The following is a 17,415-nucleotide window of genomic DNA, read 5'->3' as shown; positions in this document are numbered from 1 at the left end:
AGAGGCCTACTATTCTCTGGGAAAAGAACCATCTCTTGATGTCTAACCTAGATCTAGCCCTATACAACGTAAATTTGTACAACTTTTAATGGATACCTGGGAGTGAGTTACAGGATGGAGGCTAATCGAGGGGTGCATGGTTTATTTCTAGAATGATGAAGTGGAATCTATAACAACAACAACAACGTATATTTATATAGCACATTTACTGTAACGTAGTAAAACATTCCAAGGCACTTCACTGGAGCGTTATCAAACAAAATTTGACACAGCCACATAAGAAGATATTAGGACAGGTGACTTAGTCAAAGAGATAGGTTTTAAGGAGCGTGCTAAAGGAGGAGATAAAGGCAGAGATGTTTAGGAAGGGAATTCCAGAGTGCCGGGCCTCGGCAGCTGAAGGCACAGCTGACAATGGTGGAGTGAAGAAAATCAGGGATGTGCAAGAGGCCATAATTGAAGGAGCGCAGAGGTCTTGGAGGGTTGTGAAGCTGGAGAAGGTTACAGAGATAGGGAGGGTTGTAGGGCTGGAGGTTACAGAGATAGGGAGAGTTGTAGGGCTGGAGGAGGTTACAGAGATAGGGAGGGTTGTAGGGCTGGAGGAGGTTACAGAGATCTCAGAGCATTGTAGGGCTGGAGGATGTTACAGAGGTAGGGAAGGTTGTAGGGCTGGAGGAGGTTACAGAGATAGGGAGGGTTTTAGTGCTGGAGGAGGTTACAGAGATAGGGAGGGTTGTAGGGCTGGAGGAGGTTACAGAGATAGGGAGGGTTTTAGTGCTGGAGAAGGTTACAGAGATAGGGAGGGTTGTGGGGCTGGAGAAGGTTACAGAGATCTCAGAGGGTTGTGGGGCTGGAGAAGGTTACAGAGATAGGGAGGGTTGTGGGGCTGGAGAATGTTAGAGATCTCAGAGGGTTGTGGGGCTGGAGAAGGTTACAGAGATCTCGCAGGATTGTAGTGCTGAAGGTTACAGAGATAGGGAGGGGTTGTGGGGCTGGAGAAGGTTACAGAGATAGGGAGGGTTGTGGGGTTGGAGGGGGTTAGAGAGATAGGGAGGGTTGTAGGTCTGGAGGATGTTACAGAGATCTCAGAGGGTTGTAGGGCTGGAGGATGTTACAGAGATAGGGAGGGTTGTGGGGCTTGAGAAGGTTACAGAGATAGGGTGGGTTGTAGTGCTGGAGCAGGTTACAGAGATAGGGAGGATTGTAGGGCTGGAGGAGGTTACAGAGATCTCAGAGGGTTGTAGGGCTGGAGGATGTTACAGAGATAGAAACATAGAAATATAGAAAATAGGTGCAGGAGTAGGCCATTCAGCCCTTCTAGCATGCACCGCCATTCAATGAGTTCATGGCTGAACATGTAACTTCAGTACCCCATTCCTGCTTTCTCGCCATAACCCTTGATCCCCTTAGTAGTAAGGACTACATCTCACTCCTTTTTGAATATATTTAGTGAATTGGCCTCAACAACTTTCTGTGGTAGAGAATTCCACAGGTTCACCACTCTCTGGGTGAAGAAGTTTCTTTTCATCTCGGCCCTAAATGACTTACCCCTTATCCTTAGACTGTGACCCCTGGTTTTGGACTTCCCCAACATTGGGAACATTCTTCCTGCATCTAACCTGTCTAAACACGTCAGAATTTTAAACGTTTCTATGAGGTCCCCTCTCATTCTTCTGAACTCCAGTGAATACAAGCCCAGTTGATCCAGTCTTTCTTGATAGGTCAGTCCCACCATCCCGGGAATCAGTCTGGTGAATCTTCGCTGCACTCCCTCAATAGCAAGAATGTCCTTCCTCAAGTTAGGAGACCAAAACTGTACACAATACTCCAGGTGTGGCCTCACCAAGGCCCTGTACAACTGTAGCAACACCTCCCTGCCCCTGTACTCAAATCCCCTCGCTATGAAGGCCAACATGCCATTTGCCTTCTTAACCGCCTGCTGTACCTGCATGCCAACCTTCAATGACTGATGTACCATGACACCCAGGTCACGTTGCACCTCCCCTTTTCCTAATCTGTCACCATTCAGATAATAGTCTGTCTCTCTGTTCTTACCACCAAAGTGGATAACCTCACATTTATCCACATTATACTTCATCTGCCATGCATTTGCCCACTTACCTAACCTATCCAAGTCACTCTGCAGCCTCATAGCATCCTCCTCGCAGCTCACACTGCCACCCAACTTAGTGTCATCCGCAAATTTGGAGATACTACATTTAATCCCCTCGTCTAAATCATTAATGTACAATGTAAACAGCTGGGGCCCCAGCACAGAACCTTGCGGTACCCCACTAGTCACTGCCTGCCATTCTGAAAAGTATCCATTTACTCCTACTCTTTGCTTCCTGTCTGACAACCAGTTCTCAATCCACGTCAGCACACTACCCCCAATCCCATGTGCTTTAACTTTGCACATTAATCTCTTGTGTGGGACCTTGTCGAAAGCCTTCTGAAAGTCCAAATGTACCACATCAACTGGTTCTCCTTTGTCCACTTTACTGGAAACATCCTCAAAAAATTCCAGAAGATTTGTCAAGCATGATCTCCCTTTCACAAATCCATGCTGACTTGGACCTATCATGTCACCATTTTCCAAATGCGCTGCTATGACATCCTTAATAATTGATTCCATCATTTTACCCACTACTGAGGTCAGGCTGACCGGTCTATAATTCCCTGCTTTCTCTCTCCCTCCTTTTTTAAAAAGTGGGGTTACATTGGCTACCCTCCACTCGATAGGAACTGATCCAGAGTCAATGGGATGTTGGAAAATGACTGTCAATGCATCCGCTATTTCCAAGGCCATCTCCTTAAGTACTCTGGGATGCAGTCCATCAGGCCCTGGGGATTTATTGGCCTTCAATCCCATCAATTTCCCCAACACAATTTCCCGACTAATAAAGATTTCCCTCAGTTCCTCCTCCTTACTAGACCCTCTGACCCTTTTTATATCCGGAAGGTTGTTTGTGTCCTCCTTAGTGAATACCGAACCAAATTTGTGGGGTTGTGGGGCTTGAGAAGGTTACAGAGATAGGGAGGGTTGTAGGGCTGGAGGAGGTTACAGAGATAGGGAGGGTTGTAGGGCTGGAGGAGGTTACAGAGATAGGGAGGGTTGTAGGGCTGGAGGGGGTTACAGAGATAGGGAGGGTTGTAGGGCTGGAAGAGGTTACAGAGATAGGGAGGGTTGTAGGGCTGGAGGAGGTTACAGAGATAGGGAGGGTTGGAGGGTTGGAGGAGGTTACAGAGATAGGGAGGGTTGTAGGGCTCGAGGAGGTTACAGAGATAGTCTTGCACACCGGGGCCATTAGAGGGAGCAGCGTGCGGCAGCCCAGCTGGGCCTGGAAATCGGCACGGTCCTGGCCTGCAAGACCATCAGCAGGCCGGGGCTATTGGAGGGAGCAGTGTGCGGTGGCATACCCCTGCAGGGAGCAGCGCGTGCTGCTGCAGGAGGGCGATGGCTACGAAGGCAGGTCGCTGATTGCAGTGCGGGCAGGCACAGCAGGAGGGGCGAAGGAGCGACAAGAGTCCATAGAGGGAGATGACCCGGGCCCAGGAGAGGCGTGAATCTGGGGCCCAGAAGATGCGAGGACGCAGGGGCAGCACGGGCCAGCCCACACTGCTATATGTCTGCGCACTAGGTACGTCCGTGCAGCAGAGCTGGTCTCCAGTTAGTCTTGGGTAACCCTTGCCACTGGACCAAGACCTAGCTCTGTCAAGCCCGTGTGGTGGCTGGTGTGCAACGGCCACCACACATTAAAAAAAATCCACACACAGTCATCTTCCACCCTTCAAGATGTAGTTCGGGATCTGGAATATTCAATCCTTCATTGAAACACCTGTGAACTCATCCCTTTTTGGCATGGAAGCAAGTCATCCTCGCTTCGAGGGACTGCCTATGATGATGATGATGACAGAGATAGGGAGGGTTGTAGGGCTGGAGGAGGTTACAGAGATCTCGGAGGGTTGTGGGGCTGGAGGAGGTTACAGAGATCTCGGAGGGTTGTGGGGCTGGAGGAGGTTACAAAGGAAGGGAGGGCGAGGCACTGGACTGAATTGAAAACCATATTGAGAATTTTAAAATGTAATGTAGAAAATATCAGCTGCATAATTCTTGTCACGGGCACCAACTGCAAACTTTATCTCAGAATGAGTTTTGTGCCTTGAAATCACTGGGGTGAGTCTGTTATTTTTAATCATACACAAACTCAAATTTAAGAATTGGTTTCCAGTGTGAATCAGTTTGTTTGTGCCTGTGGCATCTGTCAGTGCAGATATTGGTTGACAACGCGCTCCGTGTCGCCAGAGCGTGGCGACGTACACAGGAGAGGGTTAACGATTGTGACAACATCATTGAAGGTTTATCAAGAGATAATTTGCAGTTCATTACTGGCAAACTCTAGCTCCAGAAATTTGTTCTGGCTAATAAAAATTTAAAACTGCAATCCCTAGTTAGTAGGGACTGTGAATAATTTGATACAACAGCACACACACTAAATAGGCTCCTAGTAGGTAAATGGCCTGATTGACACGGTACTGAGCTCAAGTAGGAAAGTGCTAGGTGCAAGCAGGGTAGCAGTGAGTGCAGTACAGTTGGCTTGGGTTAGGGTGGAGGAAATAATATCAGTCAGGGTTCCCTAGCCACCAAATGCATCTTTGTAGATGCTGGACGAGGATAGATTTGGAACTGGCTGTGATTCTCCACTATTGACTAGCCTGCTGATGCTCGCTGTCAAGGACTTCGGAGAGATGGCCACTTGTGGAGGTCCTGGAGGGCAACTGGTGCTGATGGAAGTACAACCCAGCGAGTCACCACTATCTTCAGCTGTAGCAGAACATAGGACGATGGTGACAAGCTGTTATGTATTTATACTTGGGGTCACCAGACACCAGGGGGCGCCATTGTCGGAGGTCATCGGGCTGTACGCGCGCGTACACGGTCACTGGTACATAAGTGCGGGTACCATGTCACGCGGGTTACTTTGGGCGCGAATAAAGTTGGATCAGGTTTACACCCAAGGCAGTTTACAGTCTTTTGAGTCATTACATTCATTACATTTGGCGACAAGGTAACTTAAGAACCTTCACATGTACAATGGGCACTTTTGGAATTCTGGAGAGATTCGCGGATAGCGAGAATTGGGTGGATTTTATCGACCGCTTGAATCAGTATTTTGTGTCCAACAAAATGTCGGGAGATGCTGACGCAGTTCGGCACAGGGTGGTTTTCCTCACTGTTTGTGATCCAATCATTTATGGCCTCGTGAAGAATGCTTTGTGTGCTTTGGTGCGTGACCATCTTAAGCCAAAAGAGGAGATCGTCATCTCATGCTATCGCTTCTACACGCATGTTCGTGCTAAGGGCCAGGATGTGTCGGGATTCATCGCCGACCTGCGACGTCTTGCTGAGCCGTGTAAGTTCGGGAACGTGTGGAAGACATGCTGCGAGATTTCTTCGTGATAGGCATCAACCATGATGTGATTCTTCGGAAGTTATTGGCCGAAGAGAAGCTGGATTTGAGCAAGGCCATCGCAACTGCCCAGGCATGCATGACAACTGATGATAATTTGAGGCTGATATCATCGAAGAGTTGGAGCTCCACGGCAAGTACTGTAAACAAGATTGTGTCGTCGTCTGGCAGAGCTGCTTATGGCAGGGCCTACTCGACTGCTTATATGAAACCTGTAGCTGCTCAAAGTCCGCCAACTGGTATGAATCCGATTTCACCCTGTTGCCGTTTTGGGTCAATCATCGGCCTCATCAGTGTCGGTTTAAACAGTACTCCTGTAATGGCTGTTCGAAAGTGGGGCATCTTCAGAGAATGTGCCTACAACTGAGCAAGCGTGCTGCCGCTCATCACATTGCTGATGATGACCAGTCCAGTGCTGGCCCGGATATACAACCCAGGAGGAAGTGTATGGTCAGTATTCGTTCTTGGGAAAGAGCCAGCCGATAATCGTTAATGTGAAGCTAAATGGCGTGCCTGTATCAATGGAGCTCGACACGGGTGCGAGTCAGTCGATAATGAGCCAAAGGACATTCGACAAGCTGTGGGGCACTGAGGCTGTGAAGCCTGAGCTGAGTCCAGTCAATGCCAAGTTGCGTACTTACACTAAGGACCTCATACTGGTGATTGGCAGTGCAGTAGTCAAGGTGTCATATGATGGTGTGGTTCATGATCTACCATTACGGATTGTCCCAGATAATGGTCCAACACTGTTCGGCAGGAATTGGCTCGAGAAAATCAAGTGGAATAGAAACATAGAAAATAGGTGCAGGAGCAGGCCATTCGGCCCTTCTAGCCTGCACCGCCATTCAATGAGTTCATGGCTGAACATGAAACTTCAGTACCCCCTTCCTGCTTTCTCGCCATACCCCTTGATCCCCCGAGTAGTAAGGACTTCATCTAACTCCCTTTTGAATATATTTAGTGAATTGGCCTCAACTACTTTCTGTGGTAGAGAATTCCACAGGTTCACCACTCTCTGGGTGAAGAAGTTTCTCCTCATCTCGGTCCTAAATGGCTTACCCCTTATCCTTAGACTGTGACCCCTGGTTCTGGACTTCCCCAACATTGGGAACATTCTTCCTGCATCCAACCTGTCCAAACCCGTCAGAATTTTAAACGTTTCTATGAGGTCCCCTCTCATTCTTCTGAACTCCAGTGAATACAAGCCCAGTTGATCCAGTCTTTCTTGATAGGTCAGTCCCACCATCCCGGGAATCAGTCTGGTGAATCTTCGCTGCACTCCCTCAATAGCAAGAACGTCCTTCCTCAAGTTAGGAGACCAAAACTGTACACAATACTCCAGGTGTGGCCTCACCAAGGCCCTATACAACTGTAGTAACACGTCCCTGCCCCTGTACTCAAATCTCCTCGCTATGAAGGCCAACATGCCATTTGCTTTCTTAACCGCCTGCTGTACCTGCATGCCAACCTTCAATGACTGATGTACCATGACACCTAGGTCTCGCTGCACCTTCACCCTTCCTAATCTGTCACCATTCAGATAATAGTCTGTCTTTCTGTTTTTACCACCAAAGTGGATAACCTCACATTTATCCACATTATACTTCATCTGCCACGCATTTGCCCACACACCTAACCTATCCAAGTCACTATGCAGCCTCATAGCATCCTCCTCGCAGCTCACACTGCCACCCAACTTAGTGTCATCCGCAAATTTGGAGATACTACATTTAATCCCCTCGTCTAAATCATTAATGTACAATGTAAACAGCTGGGGCCCCAGCACAGAACCTTGCGGTACCCCACTAGTCACTGCCTGCCATTCTGAAAAGTATCCATTTACTCCTACTCTTTGCTTCCTGTCTGACAACCAGTTCTCAATCCACGTCAGCACACTACCCCCAATCCCATGTGCTTTAACTTTGCACATTAATCTCCTGTGTGGGACCTTGTCGAAAGCCTTCTGAAAGTCCAAATATACCACATCAACTGGTTCTCCTTTGTCCACTTTACTGGAAACATCCTCAAAAAATTCCAGAAGATTTGTCAAGCATGATCTCCCTTTCACAAATCCATGCTGACTTGGACCTATCATGTCACCATTTTCCAAATGCGCTGCTATGACATCCTTAATAATTGATTCCATCATTTTACCCACTACTGAGGTCAGGCTGACCAGTCTATAATTCCCTGCTTTCTCTCTCCCTCCTTTTTTAAAAAGTGGGGTTACATTGGCTACCCTCCACTCGATAGGAACTGATCCAGAGTCAATGGAATGTTGGAAAATGACTGTCAATGCATCCGCTATTTCCAAGGCCACCTCCTTAAGTACTCTGGGATGCAGTCCATCAGGCCCTGGGGATTTATCAGCCTTCAATCCCATCAATTTCCCCAACACAATTTCTCGACTAATAAAGATTTCCCTCAGTTCCTCCTCCTTACTAGACCCACTGACCCCTTTTATATCCGGAAGGTTGTTTGTGTCCTCCTTAGTGAATACTGAACCAAAGTACTTGTTCAATTGGTCTGCCATTTCTTTGTTCCCCGTTATGACTTCCCCTGATTCTGACTGCAGGGGACCTACGTTTGTCTTTACTAACCTTTTTCTCTTTACATACCTATAGAAACTTTTGCAATCCGCCTTAATGTTCCCTGCAAGCTTCTTCTCGTGCTCCATTTTCCCTGCCCTAATCAAACCCTTTGTCCTCCTCTGCTGAGTTCTAAATTTCTCCCAGTCCCCAGGTTCGCTGCTATTTCTGGCCAATTTGTATGCCACTTCCTTGGCTTTAATACTATCCCTGATTTCCCTTGATAGCCACGGTTGAGCCACCTTCCCTTTTTTATTTTTACGCCAGACAGGAATGTACAATTGTTGAAATTCATCCATGCGGTCTCTAAATGTCTGCCATTGCCCATCCACTGTCAACCCCCTAAGTATCATTCGCCAATCTATCTTAGCCAATTCATGCCTCATACCTTCAAAGTTACCCTTCTTTAAGTTCTGGACCATGGTCTCTGAATTAACTGTTTCATTCTCCATCCTAATGCAGAATTCCACCATATTATGGTCACTCTTCCCCAAGGGGCCTCGCACAATGAGATTGTTAATTAATCCTCTCTCATTACACAACACCCAGTCTAAGATGGCCTCCCCCCTAGTTGGTTCCTCGACATATTGGTCTAGAAAACCATCCCTTATGCACTCCAGGAATTGGAATGATATCAAAGTGTTGTCATCGGTGGATGACACTTCGTGTGCTCAAGTGTTGAAGAAGTTTCCTTCTTTGTTTGAACCGGGCATTGGTAATTTTACTGGAGCAGATTCACCTGGATTCTGATGCAAGGCCTATCATGAGGCTCGGTCTGTTCCCTACATGATGAAGGAGAAGGTTGAAATTGAGCTTGACAGACTCCAATGTGAAGGGGTCATATCACCGGTCGAGTTTAACAAGTGGGCTAGTCCTATTGTTCCTAAGTTGAAGAGTGATGGCATTGTCAGGATTTGTGGAGACTACAAGGTTACGATTAACCAATTTTCGAAACAGGATCAGTACCCGTTACCGAAGGCTGATGACCTGTTCGCCATGCTAGCTGGTGGAAAGTCGTTCACTAAACTGGATCTGACGTTGGCCTATATGACACAGGAGTTTGTCGACACTTTGAAGAAACTCACCTGCGCCAACACCCATAAAGGACTGTTTGTCTACAACAGATGTCCTTTTGGAATTCGTTCGGCTGCAGCCATATTTCAAAGGAATATGGAGCGTCTACTGAAGTCTATTCCTAGAACTGTCTTGTTTCAAGATGATATTCTGGTCACAGGTCGTGACACTATTGAACATCTGAACAATCTTGAAGAAGTCCTACATCGTCTGGACAAGGTGGGACTCAGGCTGAAACGTTCGAAGTGTGTCCTCATGCTACCTGAAGTTGAATTCCTGGGGACGAAGATTGCTGCTGATGACATCAGGTCTACTGATTCGAAAACCAAGGCCATCAAAAATGCACCCAGGCCTCAGAATGTGACGGAGCTGCGTTCATTCCTTGGGCTACTCAACGACTTTGGTAATTTCTTACTCAGATTGAGCACTTTGTTAGAGCCACTGCACTTGCTACTCAGAAAAGGTGACAACTGGGTTTGAGGTGTGTCTCAATGTAGAGCCTTTGAGAAAGCTAAGAATCTGCTCTGTTCAAACAAGTTGCTTGTTCATTGTGACCAGTGTAAGCGTCTTGTATTGGCCTGTGATGCTTCATCATATAGGGTTGGCTGTGTACTCCAACAAACAAATGAGTCAGGTAACATAGAAACATAGAAAGTAGGGGCAGGAGCAGGCCATTCGGCCGTTCGAGCCTGTACCACCATTAACTATGATCATGGCTGATCATGCAACTTCAGTACCCCATTCCTGCTTTCTCTCCATACCCCTTGATCCCTTTAGCCGTAAGGGCCTCATCTAACTCCCTTTTGAATATATCTAACGAACTGGCCTCAACAACTTTCAGTGGTAGAGAATTCCACAGGTTCACAATTCTCTGAGTGAAGAAGTTTCTCCTCATCTCGGTCCTAAATGGCTTACCCCTTATCCTTAGACTGTGACCCCTGGTTTTGGACTTCCCCAAATCGGGAACATTCTTCCTGCATCTAACCAATCCCGTCAGAATTTTATATATTTCTATGAGATCCCCTCTCAATCTTCTAAATTCCAGTGAATATAAGCCTAGTCGATCCAGTCTTTCTTCATATGTCAGTCCTGCCATCCCGGGAATCAGTCTGGTGAACCTTTGCTGCACTCCCTTAATAGCAAGAATGTCCTTCCTCAGATTAGGAGACCACAACTGCACACAATACTCAAGGTGTGGTCTCACCAAAGCCCTGTACTCAAATCCCCTCGCTATGAAGGCCAGCATGCCATTTGCCTTCTTTACTGCCTGCTGTACCTGCATGCCTACCTTCAATGACTGATATACCATGACACCCAGGTCTCATTGCACCTCCGCTTTTACTAATCTGTCACTATTCAGATAATAATCTGCCTTCCTGTTTTTGCAACCAAAGTGGATAACCTCACATTTATCCACATTTTACTGCATCTGCCATGCATTTGCCCATTCACCTAACCTGTCCAAGTCCCCCTGCAGGTTTCTAGTATCCTCCTCGCAGCTCACACTGTCACCCAGCTTAGTGTCATCTGCAAACTTGAAGATATTACATTCAATTCCTTTGTCTAAATCATTGATGTATATTGTAAATAGCTGGGGTCCCAGCACTGAACCCTGCGGCACCCCACAGGTCACTGCCTGCCATTCTGAAAAGGACCCGTTTATTCCCACTCTTTGCTTCCTGTCTGCCAACAAGTTCTCTATCCATGTCAATACATTACCCCCAATACCATGTGCCTTAATTTTGCACACTAATCTCTTGTGTGGGACCTTGTCAAAAGCCTTTTGAAAGTCCAAATACACCACATCCACTGGTCCTCCCTTATCCACTCTACTAGTTACATCCTCAAAAAATTCTAGATTTGTCAAGCATGATTTCCCTTTCAGAAATCCATGCTGAGTCGGACCGATCCTGTCACTGCTTTCCAAATATGCTGTTATTACATCTTTAATAATTGATTCCACCATTTTCCCCACTACCGACGTCAGGCTAACTGGTCTATAATTCCCTGTTTTCTCTCTCCCTCCTTTTTTAAAAAGTGGTGTTACATTAGCTACCCTCCAATCCATAGGAGCTGAACCAGAGTCTATAGAATGTTGGAAAATGACGACCAATGCATCCACTATTTCTAGGGCCACTTCCTTAAGTACTCTGGGATGCAGACTATCAGGCCCTGGGGATTTATCGGCCTTCAGTCCCTTCAATTTCCCTAACATTATTTCCTGACTAATAAGGATTTCCCTCAGTTCCCCTTTCTCGCTAGACCCTCAGTCCCCTAGTATTTTTGGGAGGTTATTCGTGTCTTCCTTAGTGAAGTCAGTACCAAAGTATTTGTTCAATTGGTAAGCTACAACCTGTTGAGTATGCTTCGAGAAGTTTGTCAAAGGCAGAAAGCTTACAGCATGGTAGAAAAAGAAGCTTTGGCCTGTGTATATGGGGTCAAAAAAATGCATCAGTACCTGTTTGTTCTTTGTTTTGAACTCGAAATAGATCACAAGCCACTCATTTCATTTTTTTCAGAAAACAAATGGATTAATACCAATGCATCGTCCCATATCCAGAGGTAAGCGTTGACATTGTCTGCCTATGACTATGTTATTCGTCGTAGACCTGGCACTCAGAATTGTGCCGATGAACTGAGTCGTCTGCCGTTGCCCATACCTGAGATGGAGATGCCTCAACCTGCAGATCTACTGTTAGTAATGGATGCTTTTGAGAGTGAAGGAACACCTGTCACTGCTCAACAAGTTAGGATCTGGACCAGCCATGACCCTATTTTATCAGTTGTGAAACTGGCCTTGGAAATAGCGGATGCATTGACAGTCATTTTCCAACATTCCATTGACTCTGGATCAGTTCCTATCGAGTGGAGGGTAGCCAATGTAACCCCACTTTTTAAAAAAGGAGGGAGAGAGAAAACAGGGAATTATAGACTGGTCAGCCTGACCTCAGTAGTGGGTAAAATGATGGAATCAATTATTAAGGATGTCATAGCAGCGTATTTGGAAAATGGTGACATGATAGGTCCAAGTCAGCATGGATTTGTGAAAGGGAGATCATGCTTGACAAATCTTCTGGAATTTTTTGAGGATGTTTCCAGTAAAGTGGACAAAGGAGAACCAGTTGATGTGGTATATTTGGACTTTCAGAAGGCTTTCGACAAGGTCCCACACAAGAGATTAATGTGCAAAGTTAAAGCACATGGGATTGGGGGTAGTGTGCTGACGTGGATTGAGAACTGGTTGTCAGACAGGAAGCAAAGAGTAGGAGTAAATGGGGACTTTTCAGAATGGCAGGCAGTGACTAGTGGGGTACCGCAAGGTTCTGTGCTGGGGCCCCAGCTGTTTACATTGTACATTAATGATTTAGACGAGGGGATTAAATGTAGTGTCTCCAAATTTGCGGATGACACTAAGTTGGGTGGCAGTGTGAGCTGCGAGGAGGATGCTATGAGGCTGCATAGTGACTTGGATAGGTTAGGTGAGTGGGCAAATGCATGGCAGATGAAGTATAATGTGGATAAATGTGAGGTTATCCACTTTGGTGGTAAAAACAGAGAGACAGACTATTATCTGAATGGTGACAGATTAGGAAAAGGGAAGGTGCAACGAGACCTGGGTGTCATGGTACATCAGTCATTGAAGGTTGGCATGCAGGTACAGCAGGCGGTTAAGAAAGCAAATGGCATGTTGGCCTTCATAGCGAGGGGATTTGAGTACAGGGGCAGGGAGGTGTTGCTACAGTTGTACAGGGCCTTGGTGAGGCCACACCTGGAGAGTTTTTCTCCAACAGCTGACCTTGATCCACATTTGGACTCTCTATATTTTCAGATTGTTTGGCTGCCTGACTCGGACTGAGACTTAAATTTTTACTTTCTTTTTTACTTGATTTCGTACATCTGATACAGGAACTCTACTTGTAACAAGACTATCTGACTCATCAGAATAAATTGAATCATTCCAACTTGCAACTCCTTCCACATCTATAGGTAAAATATGATCAATGTGAACACACCTAACCTTACCATGATCAAACATCATGACCAAATATGTGCGAATGCCACATACCTTCACTACTCTTCCTGGTAACCACTTTAACCATTTATGGCGATGGTTCTTCACTCTAACCTTCTGATTCAACTTCACACTTCTCGTTCTACCTCTACCTTTATTATGACTCTCGTTCTGCCTTGATAGTTTCTCTTCTACTGACTGTGCCAAGTTTGGCTTTAACAAGAACCGGGTTCGTGGCTGTCGTTTGAGAAACAACTCTGCTGCTTTTCTACCAGTAGTGGAATGAGGAGTATTCCCATAGGTAATCAGAAAATTTGTCAGTTTGTGGCGCAACGGCAACTGACATTTCTTTTGATTTGTACCCAACATTTGCTTGATGAGGGCACGTTTGCCAATTTGTACTGTGCACTCTACTGCACCATTTGAAGCAGTGGAACTTTGGTATGTTTCACACCATTTCTGAACTGTGTGAACTCTTCTAAACAAAATTGCGGCCAATTATCAGACACAATTTCTTCTGGGAGGCATATGAAGAAAACTTTCTAGTGTTTTACCTGTTTCTATTTTCCGCATCGGAAATACCTCTACCCACTTTGAGTGACTAGTTATCACAATGAACAATTGCTGTTCTTCTAGCTCAGCAAAATCTACATGTAACTTTTGCTACATCCTGGGAGGCCATTTCCATAGCTGCACTGGTACTGATGTGCTTTCTTGCTCACCAATTAACATGTTGTACACTGACTGACGATGTACTCTATCTCTTTGTCTAAATCTGGCCACCATAAGTAACTGTGTGCAAAACTCTTGGTGAAGCACGTTCCCAGGTGCTGGTCATGATGAACTCCTGCCAATTTGGACCTGAACCTATTTGGGATAACTACTCTTGATACCATCATAATCCCCACATGATACCATCTTTATCCACTGACAATTCATCTTACGAACAAAGTATGGATGAATATCTTCCTGGTTTGGCTATCCATTTGCTATGTAATTATACACCTTCAACATAAATGGGTCATGTTTGGTTGCCCTACCATTCTCTTCAGCTGTGACTGGCAGCTCATCAATTTATAAGAAATAGAACATTTCTTCCCTATTGGGCGTAACTTGTAATGGGGATGGCAACCTGGACATAGCATCTGCATTACTATGATTAGCTGATCGTCTGTACTCAATGTCATACGTATATACTGACAAAATCAAAGCCCATCTCTGCATTCGGGCTGCAGCTAAGGTTGGAACTGGGGATTTTAGATGGAGGATTGCTGTCAGGGGCTTATGGTCAGTAATTATTGTAAACTTATGACCAAACAAGTATTTGTGAAACTTCTTGACCCCCAAAATTAATGCCAAACCTTCCCTTTCGATTAGCGCATAATTACGCTCACTGGCACTGAGAGTGCTTGAAGCGAAAGCAATTGGTCTTTCCTCCCGACTAATTAGTATATGAGAGATCACTGCCCTAACTCCATATGGAAAGGCATCACATGCTAGCTTGATCTCCTTAGATAAGTCGCAGTGAACTAACATGGTACTCTCTACCAACTGGCTTTTACACTCTTTGAATGCTGTGTCGCATTCTTTTGACCACTTCCAAGGTACCTGTTTTCTCAATAGCTCATTCAGTGGATGTTACACTGCAGCTAAATTTGGGAGGAACGTCCTGTAATAATTCAAAATACCCAAAAATGATCGGTTTAGAAACATTTTTGGGAGTGGGTGCATTTCTGATTGCATCCAGCTTACTCTTGGTTGGATGTAAACCATCTTTGTCTACTCTGTGCCCTAAGTACTCGACTGAGTTTTAAAACATCACACACTTGTGAGCAGTCACTCGCACTCCGTGCTTCTCTAGCCGTTTGAGCACTTCATTCAACACTTTATCATGGATTTGCCTGATTGATGCTGAAATGAGTGTGTCATCCAAATAACACACTACTCCTTCAATCTCTTGTAAAATTTGATTCATCACCCCTGGAATTTGACGGGGCAGAAGACACTCCAAATGGTAGCCTATTGAATTGATATATGCCAAGGTGAGTATTTATAGTCAAGCATAACTTACATAGAAACATAGAAAATAGTGCAGGAGTAGGCCATTCAGCCCTTCGAGCCTGCACCACCATTCAATAAAATCATGGCTGATCATTCCCTCAGTACCCCTTTCCTGCTTTCTCTCCATACCCCTTGATCCCTTTAGCCGTAAGGGCCATATCTAACTCCCTTTTTAATATATCCAATGAACTGGGATCAACAACTCTCTACGGCAGGGAATTCCACAGGTTAACAACTCTATGAGTGAAGAAGTTTCTCCTCATCTCAGTCCTAAATGGCCTCCCCCTTATCCTAAGACTGTGTCCCCTGGTTCTGGACTTCCCCAACATCGGGAACATTCTTCCCGCATCTAACCTGTCCAGTCCCGTCAGAATCTTATACGTTTCTATGAGATTCCCTCTCATCCTTCTAAACTGAATAAAGGCCCAGTTGATTCAGTTTCTCCTCATTTGTCAGTCCAGCCATCCCGGGAATCAGCCTGGTGAACCTTCGCTGCACTCCCTCAATAGCAAGTACGTCCTTCCTCAGATTAGGAGACCAAAACTGAACACAATATTCCAGGTGAGGTCTCACCAAGGCCCTGTATAACTGCAGTAAGACCTCCCTGCTCCTATACTCAAATCCCCTAGCTATGAAGGCCAACATATAATTTGCCTTCTTCACCGCCTGCTGTACCTGCATGCCAACTTTCAATGACTGATCAACCATGACACCCAGGTCTCGTTGTACCTCCCCTTTTCTTAATCTGCCACCATTCAGATAATATTCAGCCTTCGTGTTTTTGCCCCCAAAGTGGATAACCTCACATTTATCCACATTATACTGCATCTGCCATGCATTTGCCCACGCACCTAACCTGTCCAAGTCACCCTGCAGCCTCATAGCATCCTCCTCACAGCTCACACCGCCACCCAGCTTAACTTGGACTCTTTATCTAACTTAAGTTGTAGATAAGCATTTGTTAGATCTAACTCTGTCAGCACTGTGAACAAATCTTCGACATTTGGCAATGTATTGGGTAGATTACACTCTAGATTCTAGTTTATGGTTCCTTATAATTACCACACAACCTTACCTTACCATCTGACTTAGGTACAACAACAATGGGTGTAGCCCAATTACTCAGATCTACCTTAGAGATAATGTTCTCAGTTTCTAGTCTTTTGAGTTCTTGCTCAACTTTCTCCTTGAGTGCATATGGTACGGGACATGGCTTGCAGTAAACTAGTTGTAGTGTCCTACTGTACTCTAACACTCGCCTGTAGTCTTGGATCGGACTGCCTGTTTAGAAACATAGAAACATAGAAAATAGGTGCAGGAGTAGGCCATTCGGCCCTTCTAGCCTGCACCACCATTCAATGAGTTCATGGCTGAACATGCAACTTCAGTACCCCCTTCCTGCTTTCTTGCCATACCCCTTGATCCCCCGAGTAGTAAGGACTTAATCTAACTCCCTTTTGAATATATTTAGTGAATTGGCCTCAACTACTTTCTGCGGTAGAGAATTCCACAGGTTCACCACTCTCTGGGTGAAGAAGTTTCTCCTCATCTCGGTCCTAAATGGCTTACCCCTTATCCTTAGACTGTGACCCCTGGTTCTGGACTTCCCCAACATTGGGAACATTCTTCCTGCATCTAACCTGTCTAAACCCGTCAGAATTTTAAATGTTTCTATGAGGTCCCCTCTCATTCTTCTGAACTCCAGTGAACACAGAACACCTTCGGATACTGCTTGATGACATCATCTTTCGATGCAAATTTCGCTTCCACACGAAAAATCTCATTCCACTCCAGCTGCAGTGATCCCAACCAATTTCTACTTATCAAAGCAGGCTTGTCTCCTGCCACTACTTTGAGAGGCAAGCTCTGATACTGATCCATGTAGTTCACTGGTGTGGTGACACTTCCTACTACAGGGATTTGCTCTCCTGAGTAGCCTCACAGCCCTACCTTCGATTTCTCCAGTTGAAAATCACACAACAAGCTGCGATATAGCGATTCCGGCACTACGCTCACGGATGCGCCAGTGTCGATTTCCACAGGTATCCTGGTTCCTGCCATCACATATGGACAGCTTTGAGCGATGTGTTGTCCCTGGCACTGATAGAAACATAGAAAATAGGTGCAGGAGTAGGCCATTCGGCCCTTCTAGCCTGCACCGCCATTCAATGAGTTCATGGCTGAACATTCAACTTCAGTACCCCATTCC

The 17,415-nt window shown here is 45.8% G+C and overlaps 1 protein-coding gene across 1 annotated transcript in view; it reads left to right on the top strand.

Moving 5' to 3' along the window:
* The window catches only part of arhgap39 (Rho GTPase activating protein 39), a 618,982-nt gene that overhangs the window by 35,807 nt on the left and 565,760 nt on the right, over positions 1–17,415 (top strand). The window contains exon 2 of the mRNA XM_070881793.1: positions 11,653–11,695. The gene's annotated coding sequence lies outside the window, so the exon portion shown is untranslated. The remainder of the gene's footprint in view (positions 1–11,652; positions 11,696–17,415) is intronic.

The sequence above is a fragment of the Pristiophorus japonicus genome, chromosome 5, assembly GCF_044704955.1.
Source record: "Pristiophorus japonicus isolate sPriJap1 chromosome 5, sPriJap1.hap1, whole genome shotgun sequence".
Taxonomy (NCBI): Eukaryota; Metazoa; Chordata; class Chondrichthyes; family Pristiophoridae; genus Pristiophorus; species Pristiophorus japonicus.
The sequence above is the reverse complement of the archived record's forward strand: the minus strand, read 5'-3'. Positions and strand labels throughout refer to the sequence as shown.